The 10,496-nt window shown below is 28.8% G+C and overlaps 1 pseudogene; it reads right to left on the minus strand.

Annotated features, from left to right (window-relative positions):
* Positions 1-3,343: 3,343 nt before the first annotated feature.
* On the minus strand, positions 3,344-3,483 carry LOC145258442 (U2 spliceosomal RNA; annotated as a pseudogene).
* Positions 3,484-10,496: the final 7,013 nt, after the last annotated feature.

Here is a 10,496-nt window from a genome sequence, read left to right on the forward strand (position 1 = left end):
GAAAGAAGGAAAGAAAAAGTCAAGGGAAGTAATTCACTTCCGGAAGGTACAAGCGGAAGTTAAAGAGTTCTCTTTTCTTTCAGCACAACCATACTCTACGTCGTTGGAAAGTATTGGAACACGTTAGTCACCAGTAAGCCATCACGCGTGAAGGTTCTAAGGATGAGTAAACGTAAAGAATTCTCTCAAGTCGTCCGTGATAAGATTATTGCCGAGCACAAGAATGGAATTGGTTATCGGCGTATATCTGCTCAATTCAAAATTCCTGTAAGCACCATAGGAAACCTTATTAGGAAATGGAAGGTGCATGACTCAACCGTGAACCGTCCGCGCATCGGAGCTCCTCGCAAGATGTCGGATCGAGCAGTGAGGAAGATTGTACGAAAAGTTCAGCAGCAACCGAGAACAACACGAGGCGAACTTCAGAAAGATTTGGAAAAAGGAGGGATAGTAGTAACGAAACCAACGATTAGTAATGTACTCCGACGCAACGGTCTTAAATCGCGTACACCTCGAAAGACACCATTTAAAAAAAATGTCATGTTAATGCTCGTCTGGAGTTTGCAAGAGACCACTTATTGAAAACAGATGATTACTGGAAGAATGTGATCTGGTCTGATGAGACGAAAATTGAACTTTTCGACATTAACTCTGTACGTCGTGTATGGAGAAGAGATGGCACAGCGCACGATTCCAGGAACACCCTCCCCACTGTAAAGTTTGGTGGTGGAAATTTCATGCTCTGGGGATGCTTCTCTTCAAATGGTACTGGGCCACTTCATATTACAGATGGAAAGATGAATGCAGCCAAATATCGGGAAATTCTTGAAAATGATCTCTTGCCTGCTTCCAATGCGTTAGGTATGCGACAGGGATGGATGTTTCAACAAGATAATGATCCCAAACATACTGCTAAAATAACCTCCGATTGGTTCGTACAGAACAAAATAGATGTTCTTAAGTGGTCCAGTCAGTCCCCAGACTTAAATCCTATAGAAAATCTATGGAGAGAGCTCAAAATCATGGTCCACCAGCGAAATCCACGTAATATTCAGGATTTGAAGAAAGTATGTGTTGAAGAGTGGGCCAAAATCTCGCCTGAACGTTGTCACAAATTAGTTTCGTCGTATAGAAAACGCCTCGAAGCTGTAATAGCCAATAAGGGGGTTTCAACTAAATATTAGATGAAATTGTGTTAGTGTGTCCAACACTTTTTTTCCAGGCTATTCTCGTTTTTATTATATAATTTTTGTTATGCATTAAAATGTTCCAATTTCTAAGGTTATTTGTAATTGTTAAATGAGTAACTATTTCTTGTTAAATTGTCGCGTCATTCGCTGCATAAAAAATGTGTTAAATAAAGAATAATGGGATGTGTCCAACACTTATTTTCCCCACTGTATATATATATATATATATATATATATATATATATATATATATATATATATATATATATATATATATATATATATATGATTTGTGGACGAATCGAAAGCGCTCCTGACAACAATTATGGAACTTTTATTAATATTTTTGATTTCGATATAAAAAAAAGAAGATTATATGGAAAATCGAAAAATATTAAAAAATAAGAATCATAAATCAAAGCGTCTCCGTTGCATTTAATAATATTTGCTTGAATGTAAAAATGCTGCCTAAATATACCGATTTCAAATTACATGATCCAGCAGCTCAATGGGAAGGTAAAGTATGCAATTTAAGAATCGATTTGGTGAAAAGGCAAATCAAAAACGCCCCAAAATTAATTCTCATACATACAAATAGAACTACATGAACTTGAAGAAAACCTGAAGGACCGTATTATCAATGACTAATACACTGGACTTTAACAACGCTTTACTGACATCACTTCTAATTACAAACACTCGCAGCCACTGACCATCCCCATCTCCATACCATGGATCTATCATATTAACTAATAACACACGATTTTATATTGACTGACCCACAAAAGGAGTTTTTGAATCTTGGAACATAACTGCCATCTCACACCACAATTTAACCATCAAAATAAAAAAATCCGAGATAGAATTACTCTATGGACGCATTGCTAAGCTAGAAAAAGAAAACAAATTACCACTCACCCTCGGTTAAGGGATATTCTAAGAGCAGAGGCCATAAAAACTCGATTTTGTAAAAAACACAACTCAATACTAACTACTGCCTTTAAAAAAATCCGCCAAAGTACTACGTAGCCATTCTAATATAGTTATAAAAAAGGCTGATAAATCTAATATCTTTGTTATTCTTAACAGATCCGATTATAATAAAAAAAACATAAGAATATTATTAATAATGATACGAATTTGAAAAAAAGAAATAGTAAAAATCCTGCATTCTTAACAAATCCGATTATGATGTAAAACTTAAAAATATTATTAATAATAATACGAAATATAAAAACAAGATAGTAAAAATCCTACAAATACACTTAAAACGCAAGTCAATAAACAAATTACAGCTAATAATGCACAAATTGGTAATTATCAACTTCCTAAAATAATTGGAGACTATAAACCTGGTTAGCTATATGGCACAGTCAAGATACATAAACCTGATTTCTTACTCCGACCTACTCCCATTTATCGTCTAACAAAAACATTAAGCGAACTTATTATCCCGTATATTCCTAGTAAATACAGAGTAAAGTCCACACACGAATTAATGAAAATATTAAAATCATTGCAACCAGAAACAAAATAATTGCTTCTCTCGCTGTAGAAAGTTTATTTACAAATGTACCTGTAGTAGAAACAATAGATATGATTATCAACAACATTTATAATAACCCGTCAATTAATTAAAATTAATAAAAGAGTGTTAAAAAAATTACTATAAATCTGTACTACAGAAGTATCCTTCTATGACCCCAACGGCAACATATATACCCAAATAGACGGAGTGGCAATGGGATCAGTCCTTGGACTGACCCTTAGTGAATGCTGCAGGGCTGATGTAGAGAACATAATATTTATAAATAATATAAAGCCCCATATATATGTACCCTACGTGGACGACATTCTTATTTTAGCTGAAAATAATGAAATGATATACCAACTAAAGGACCTATTTAAAAAAAACAAGGCCGATAGCCATTAGTCGTGTACTCTCGTGTAATGAATGAATGCGTGAATATAGGATTGGCATGGAATTCTTAAAGATAAACTAAAATTACTTAAATAAATAAAAAGTAAATGACTTAGAATGACTAATGAACTTAAGAATGACTTGAATGCTTAAAAAATAACTGGAATCCTTCAAAAACAACTTGAATGATCTGGAGAATGACGTGAATGGCTTTGAGACTGACTGGTTGTAAAGTGGGTGATCATTTTACATTAAATTAATACATAAAAGTGATCTCCCACTTTATATCACAAATTTACAAACATAAACGTACAGCATGTAGTAAGAACAGATACTACACTTTGATCTTGGCCAAAAGGCCAAGAAAAGGGTTTTTATTTGCTCCCCCACCGAGCAAATTAGGCACAAGGCCGATTTTTAATGTGAGGAGTGAAGGGGAAATGGGGACCAACTCCCCGGGGAGTAGGAGAGCTGGATAGTGACAATTGGTATGAAGGGTGATATTTATTTGCTCCCCCACCGAGCAAATTAGGCACACGGCCGATTTTTAATGTGAGGAGTGAAGGGGAAATGGGGACCAACTCCTCGGGGAGTAGGGGATCTGGATAGTGACAATTGGTATAAAGGGTTGCCCCTACATTGACCAAGGTCGTATACGTGGGGTTGGTATTTATTTGCTCCCCCACCGAGCAAATTAAGCACAAGGCCGATTTTTAATGTGAGGAGTGAAGGGGAAATGGGGACCAACTACTCGGGGAGAAAGGGAGCTGGATAGTGACAATTGGTATGAAGGGTTCTCCCTACATTGACCAAGGTCCTAAATGTGGGGTTGCCCTCACATATGATCTTTGCTGCAGTATCTGTCCGGCAGATACTACACTTTGATCTTTTTTATAAAGTTCATCTCTGTAATGAAAACATTTTACAATTAAATAATCAGAAATTCAAAAAAAAAAAAAGCAAAAAATTAACATTTGTAAACAAACTTAGGCACAAGGCCATACAAGAAGTGGGATGGGCAGTGTTGCAGGGTCTTTGTTACTAAAGTGAAAATTGGAGTCTTTGGCGACTTTACTCTTGACTGGCAACATTTACCACAATACCTCATTTACTCTGTGGACTCTAAACTAACTAATGAAAACCCCAGCGTTTTTGCAAAAAAGAATATATTTACAATTTCTCTGTGTGTGTGTGTGTGTGTAAAATTTTTTTTTTTATTATTAAAATGTGTGTGTGTGTGTGTGTGTGTGTGTGTGTGTGCGTGTGAAAAAAGTTCAATTTATTGGAAAATAAAAGGTTCTTGAATTTGGAAGAGAAACAGTTCGTGTTGGGGAGTGGGGAATCTAGAAAAAATATACAAAAAAATAAAATTGCCTAGTGCATTGTTAGTAAGGTCCCTTCCTGAGTTAATCTAAGTAGTTAGATCGCCTACTGTTTTCCAGGGCACCGAAAACAAGCGGGAAGATCCTTAGTGGGGATTGGGAAGAATTTTTATTCAGTGTAAGGAGGAAAAATAAATAATTGTCAAAAACAAAAAAAGGAAAGATGGGTGGGGATAGGCGGCGACCTTCGAGTAGGGGGTGACCATGGGGTGATAAAACAACTACACTTTGATCTTGGCCTTTTGGCCAAGAAAAGGATATTTATTTGCTCCCCCACCGAGCAAATTAGGCACAAGGCCGATTTTTAATGTGAGAAGTGAAGGGGAAATGGGGACCAATTACTCCGGGAGTAGGGGAGCTGGATAGTGATAATTGGTATGAAGGGTTGCCCCTACATTGACCAAGGTCTTATATGTGAGGTTGCCCCCACATATGATCTTTGCTAGCAGTATCTGCCGGAACAGATACTACACTTTGATCTTTGCCAAAAGGCCAAGAAAAAGGTGTTATTTATTTGCTCCCCCACCGAGCAAATTAGGCACAAGGCCGATTTTTAATGTGAGAAGTGAATGGGAAATGGGGACCAACTCCCCGGGGAGTAGGGGAGCTGGATAGTGACAATTGGTATGAAGGGTTGCCCCTACATTGACCAAGGTCTTATATGTGGGGTTGCCCCCACATATGGTCTTTGCTTGCAGTATCTGCCGGAACAGATACTACACTTTGAGATATTAACTTTTTTATTCACAGGAAGAAAAATACAAGTAGGAAAATGAACAAAAAACTTAGGCACAAGGCCAACTCAAAAAGAAGGGGGATGGTTAGGTTGGATTATCCATCTCGTCTCTGTTGTAAATTTTAAATAATTTTTCTCTCAGCTAGCATCTTTTATAATGGTTACTCCTTTAAAATTGTATTTATGTGTGTGTGATGGGAGGGGGAGGGTGCTCCTACTTAAACCCAATTTTTAAAACATTTTTTATTTATATGAAAAAATACAAAAAAGATTACAATATTAATAAAATTTCAACTTTGATCTTGGCCAAAAGGCAAAGAAAAAGCTTAAAAAGCTAAGAAGAGCATCTATTAACAACAGTCCTTTGATCTTAACCAAAAAGGCCAAGCACAAAAGTGTTACGGACAGAACGACAGACTGACCGACCGACGGACCGACGGAGTAACTTATAGAGTCGCTTGCACGCGACTAAAATTAAAAGTACTTGAAGTGTCATATATTAGAACTCTTCAAAATGATATTGCATTTGAGAAAAGCAGTAACGTTCTAAAATGTCTTGGGTAGTTCGGAGTGGACAGACGTTTTCACAAACTTGCCGATTTTAATACTCGAATTTTTCATCAACCTATATTTTAAATCGACTTGTCATTGACTCTATATATTTAACTTATCATCACCTAACGCTGTTTACTGTATATTTTATTTTTCACGTTTGATTCTCATTTTCGCACCTTCGCACTTTTACTTCAACACCTGAAGATGATTCGTGGACGAATCGAAAGCGTTCGTGACAACAACAATTATGGAACTTTTACTAATATTTTTGATTTCGATATAAAAAAAAAATCGAAAAATTAAAAAAAAGAATCATAAAGCAAAGTGTCTTCACTGCATTTAATAATACTTGCTTGAATATACATATAATATAATAATATATGTATATATATATATATATATATATATATATATAAAATTATAGTGATTTAATGAAATCAAATATATATATATATATATATATATATATATATATATATATATATATATATATATATAAAGAGATCTTGTCTGTCTGCCTGTCTGCTGATGAAAGATTTTTACAAAACTTCTCTGTCAATTTTTGGTCTGCAGATGTGAATCTTAAAATATAAGGGTTTTGGACTTGTGTAACAAATTTGATTTGATCTTTAGCCGGCAGAAATACCTGCCTAGAGGTCAAAATTCCAAAGAAAATTGACACTTAACAGGCGTAAGTCGACTTAAAATGCTCTTGCACACATGCGCAAATATATATTTATACATTTTACAGCGTTGTGTTCATAAGTTTTGCTCTGCGGAAAGACAAAGTACAAACGTCAAGGGAAAAGGCTGACTGGCTATATATTTTGGTTTCGATTCTAGCTGATGGCAACCAAGTCATATTTTTTTAAACGTTTGAAATTATTACTTTATATTGGGTACAATATAATAATAAAATGAGTATTTGCTCTATAATAATAAATATTAAATCCGTATAAATTAAAATATAATATATAAACGTATTTTACGACTGGGCCATGTAATGGGACGACTACTATATATTGAATGAATTATAATAATCCCTAGAGGATTGGCTCTATAATAATAACACATACGAAATCTGTATGGATTAAAATATCATATTTTAGAGTATTTTACGACCGTGCCATATATATATATATATATATATATATATATATATATATATATATATATGTATATATATATATATATGTATATATATATGTATATATATATGTATATATATATGTATATATATATATATGTATATATATATATATGTATATATATATATATATATATATATATATATATATATATATATATATATATATATATATATATAAGCAGGAGTACTCGACGTTGTCCAATATTGAATGAGGATTGACAAATGTTTCGCCATCCCATAGTTTTATTGTCATCTAAATCAGTGAAATCTTCAATTTTTCCATCAAATCGATTGCTTGCTTACTCTAGCCGGAGACTTTCCCCTGCGGTGTACTGGTAAAGAAGGTTCACATACCTCTTCGCAGTGATGTAGTCCAAAATACATTGTAGTCAATGTCAGTGACGTCCAACCTTTTTTATTACATGGACCACAAATCCTAGGGGAATGTTCTGTGGTCCACTTCATTAAATTACTACAAAATTACATTTTACAAAATCATTTATTTATTAATTGTGATCAAATCAGTTTTATTATTTTACAAAAATTAAAAAAAATTCATTTTACAAAATTATTCATTCATTAACTATAATCAAATCAGTTTCATACTTTTACAAAAATTAAAAAAAATATATTTTTCAAAATCATTTCTTTATTAATTGTGATCAAGTTAGTTTTATAATTTTACAAAAATTAAAAAAATACATTTTACAAAATCATTTCTTTATTAATTGTGATAAAGTCAGTTTTATAATTTTACAAAAATTAAAAAAAATACATTTTTCAAAATAATTTCTTTATTAATTGTGATAAAGTCAGTTTTATAATTTTACAAAAATTAAAAAATATACATTTTACAAAATCATTTCTTTATTAATTGTGATCAAATCAGTTTTATAATTTTACAAAAATTAAAAAAAATACATTTTTCAAAATCATTTCTTTATTAATTGTGATCAAGTCAGTTTTATAATTTTACAAAAATTAAGAAAAATACATTTTACAAAATCATTTCTTTATTAATTGTGATAAAGTCAGTTTTATAATTTTACAAAAATTAAGAAAATACATTTTACAAAATCATTTCTTTATTAATTGTGATAAAGTCAGTTTTATAATTTTACAAAAATTAAGAAAAATACATTTTACAAAATCATTTCTTTATTAATTGTGATAAAGTCAGTTTTATAATTTTACAAAAATTAAGAAAAATACATTTTACAAAATCATTTCTTTATTAATTGTGATAAAGTCAGTTTTATAATTTTACAAAAATTAAGAAAAATACATTTTACAAAATCATTTCTTTATTAATTGTGATAAAGTCAGTTTTATAATTTTACAAAAATTAAGAAAAATACATTTTACAAAATCATTTCTTTATTAATTGTGATAAAGTCAGTTTTATAATTTTACAAAAATTAAGAAAAATACATTTTACAAAATCATTTCTTTATTAATTGTGATCAAATCAGTTTTATAATTTTACAAAAATTAAGAAAAATACATTTTACAAAATCATTTCTTTATTAATTGTGATAAAGTCAGTTTTATAATTTTACAAAAATTAAGAAAAATACATTTTACAAAATCATTTCTTTATTAATTGTGATAAAGTCAGTTTTATAATTTTACAAAAATTAAGAAAAATACATTTTACAAAATCATTTCTTTATTAATTGTGATAAAGTCAGTTTTATAATTTTACAAAAATTAAGAAAAATACATTTTACAAAATCATTTCTTTATTAATTGTGATAAAGTCAGTTTTATAATTTTACAAAAATTAAGAAAAATACATTTTACAAAATCATTTCTTTATTAATTGTGATCAAATCAGTTTTATAATTTTACAAAAATTAAGAAAAATACATTTTACAAAATCATTTCTTTATTAATTGTGATAAAGTCAGTTTTATAATTTTACAAAAATTAAGAAAAATACATTTTACAAAATCATTTCTTTATTAATTGTGATCAAATCAGTTTTATTATTTTACAAAAATTAAAAAAAATTCATTTTACAAAATTATTCATTCATTAACTATAATCAAATCAGTTTCATACTTTTACAAAAATTAAAAAAAATACATTTTTCAAAATCATTTCTTTATTAATTGTGATCAAGTTAGTTTTATAATTTTACAAAAATTAAGAAAAATACATTTTACAAAATCATTTCTTTATTAATTGTGATAAAGTCAGTTTTATAATTTTACAAAAATTAAGAAAAATACATTTTACAAAATCATTTCTTTATTAATTGTGATAAAGTCAGTTTTATAATTTTACAAAAATTAAGAAAAATACATTTTACAAAATCATTTCTTTATTAATTGTGATCAAATCAGTTTTATAATTTTACAAAAATTAAGAAAAATACATTTTACAAAATCATTTCTTTATTAATTGTGATAAAGTCAGTTTTATAATTTTACAAAAATTAAGAAAAATACATTTTACAAAATCATTTCTTTATTAATTGTGATAAAGTCAGTTTTATAATTTTACAAAAATTAAGAAAAATACATTTTACAAAATCATTTCTTTATTAATTGTGATCAAATCAGTTTTATTATTTTACAAAAATTAAAAAAAATTCATTTTACAAAATTATTCATTCATTAACTATAATCAAATCAGTTTCATACTTTTACAAAAATTAAAAAAAATACATTTTTCAAAATCATTTCTTTATTAATTGTGATCAAGTTAGTTTTATAATTTTACAAAAATTAAGAAAAATACATTTTACAAAATCATTTCTTTATTAATTGTGATAAAGTCAGTTTTAAAATTTTACAAAAATTAAGAAAAATACATTTTACAAAATCATTTCTTTATTAATTGTGATAAAGTCAGTTTTATAATTTTACAAAAATTAAGAAAAATACACTTTACAAAATCATTTCTTTATTAATTGTGATAAAGTCAGTTTTATAATTTTACAAAAATTAAAAAAATACATTTTACAAAATCATTTCTTTATTAATTGTGATCAAGTCAGTTTTATAATTTTACAAAAATTAAGAAAATACATTTTACAAAATCATTTCTTTATTAATTGTGATAAAGTCAGTTTTATAATTTTACAAAAATTTAAAAAAATACATTTTACAAAATCATTTCTTTATTAATTGTGATAAAGTCAGTTTCATACTTTTACAAAAATTAAGAAAAATACATTTTACAAAATCATTTCTTTATTAATTGTGATAAAGTCAGTTTTATAATTTTACAAAAATTAAGAAAAATACATTTTACAAAATCATTTCTTTATTAATTGTGATAAAGTCAGTTTTATAATTTTACAAAAATTAAAAAAATACATTTTACAAAATCATTTCTTTATTAATTGTGATCAAGTCAGTTTTATAATTTTACAAAAATTAAGAAAATACATTTTACAAAATCATTTCTTTATTAATTGTGATAAAGTCAGTTTTATAATTTTACAAAAATTAAGAAAATACATTTTACAAAATCATTTCTTTATTAATTGTGATAAAGTCAGTTTTATAATTTTACAAAACTTAAGAAAAATACATTTTACAAAATCATTTCT

The sequence above is a fragment of the Euprymna scolopes genome, chromosome 33, assembly GCF_053919585.1.
Source record: "Euprymna scolopes isolate OS-2025 chromosome 33, ASM5391958v1, whole genome shotgun sequence".
In the NCBI taxonomy this organism is placed as follows: Eukaryota; Metazoa; Mollusca; class Cephalopoda; order Sepiida; family Sepiolidae; genus Euprymna; species Euprymna scolopes.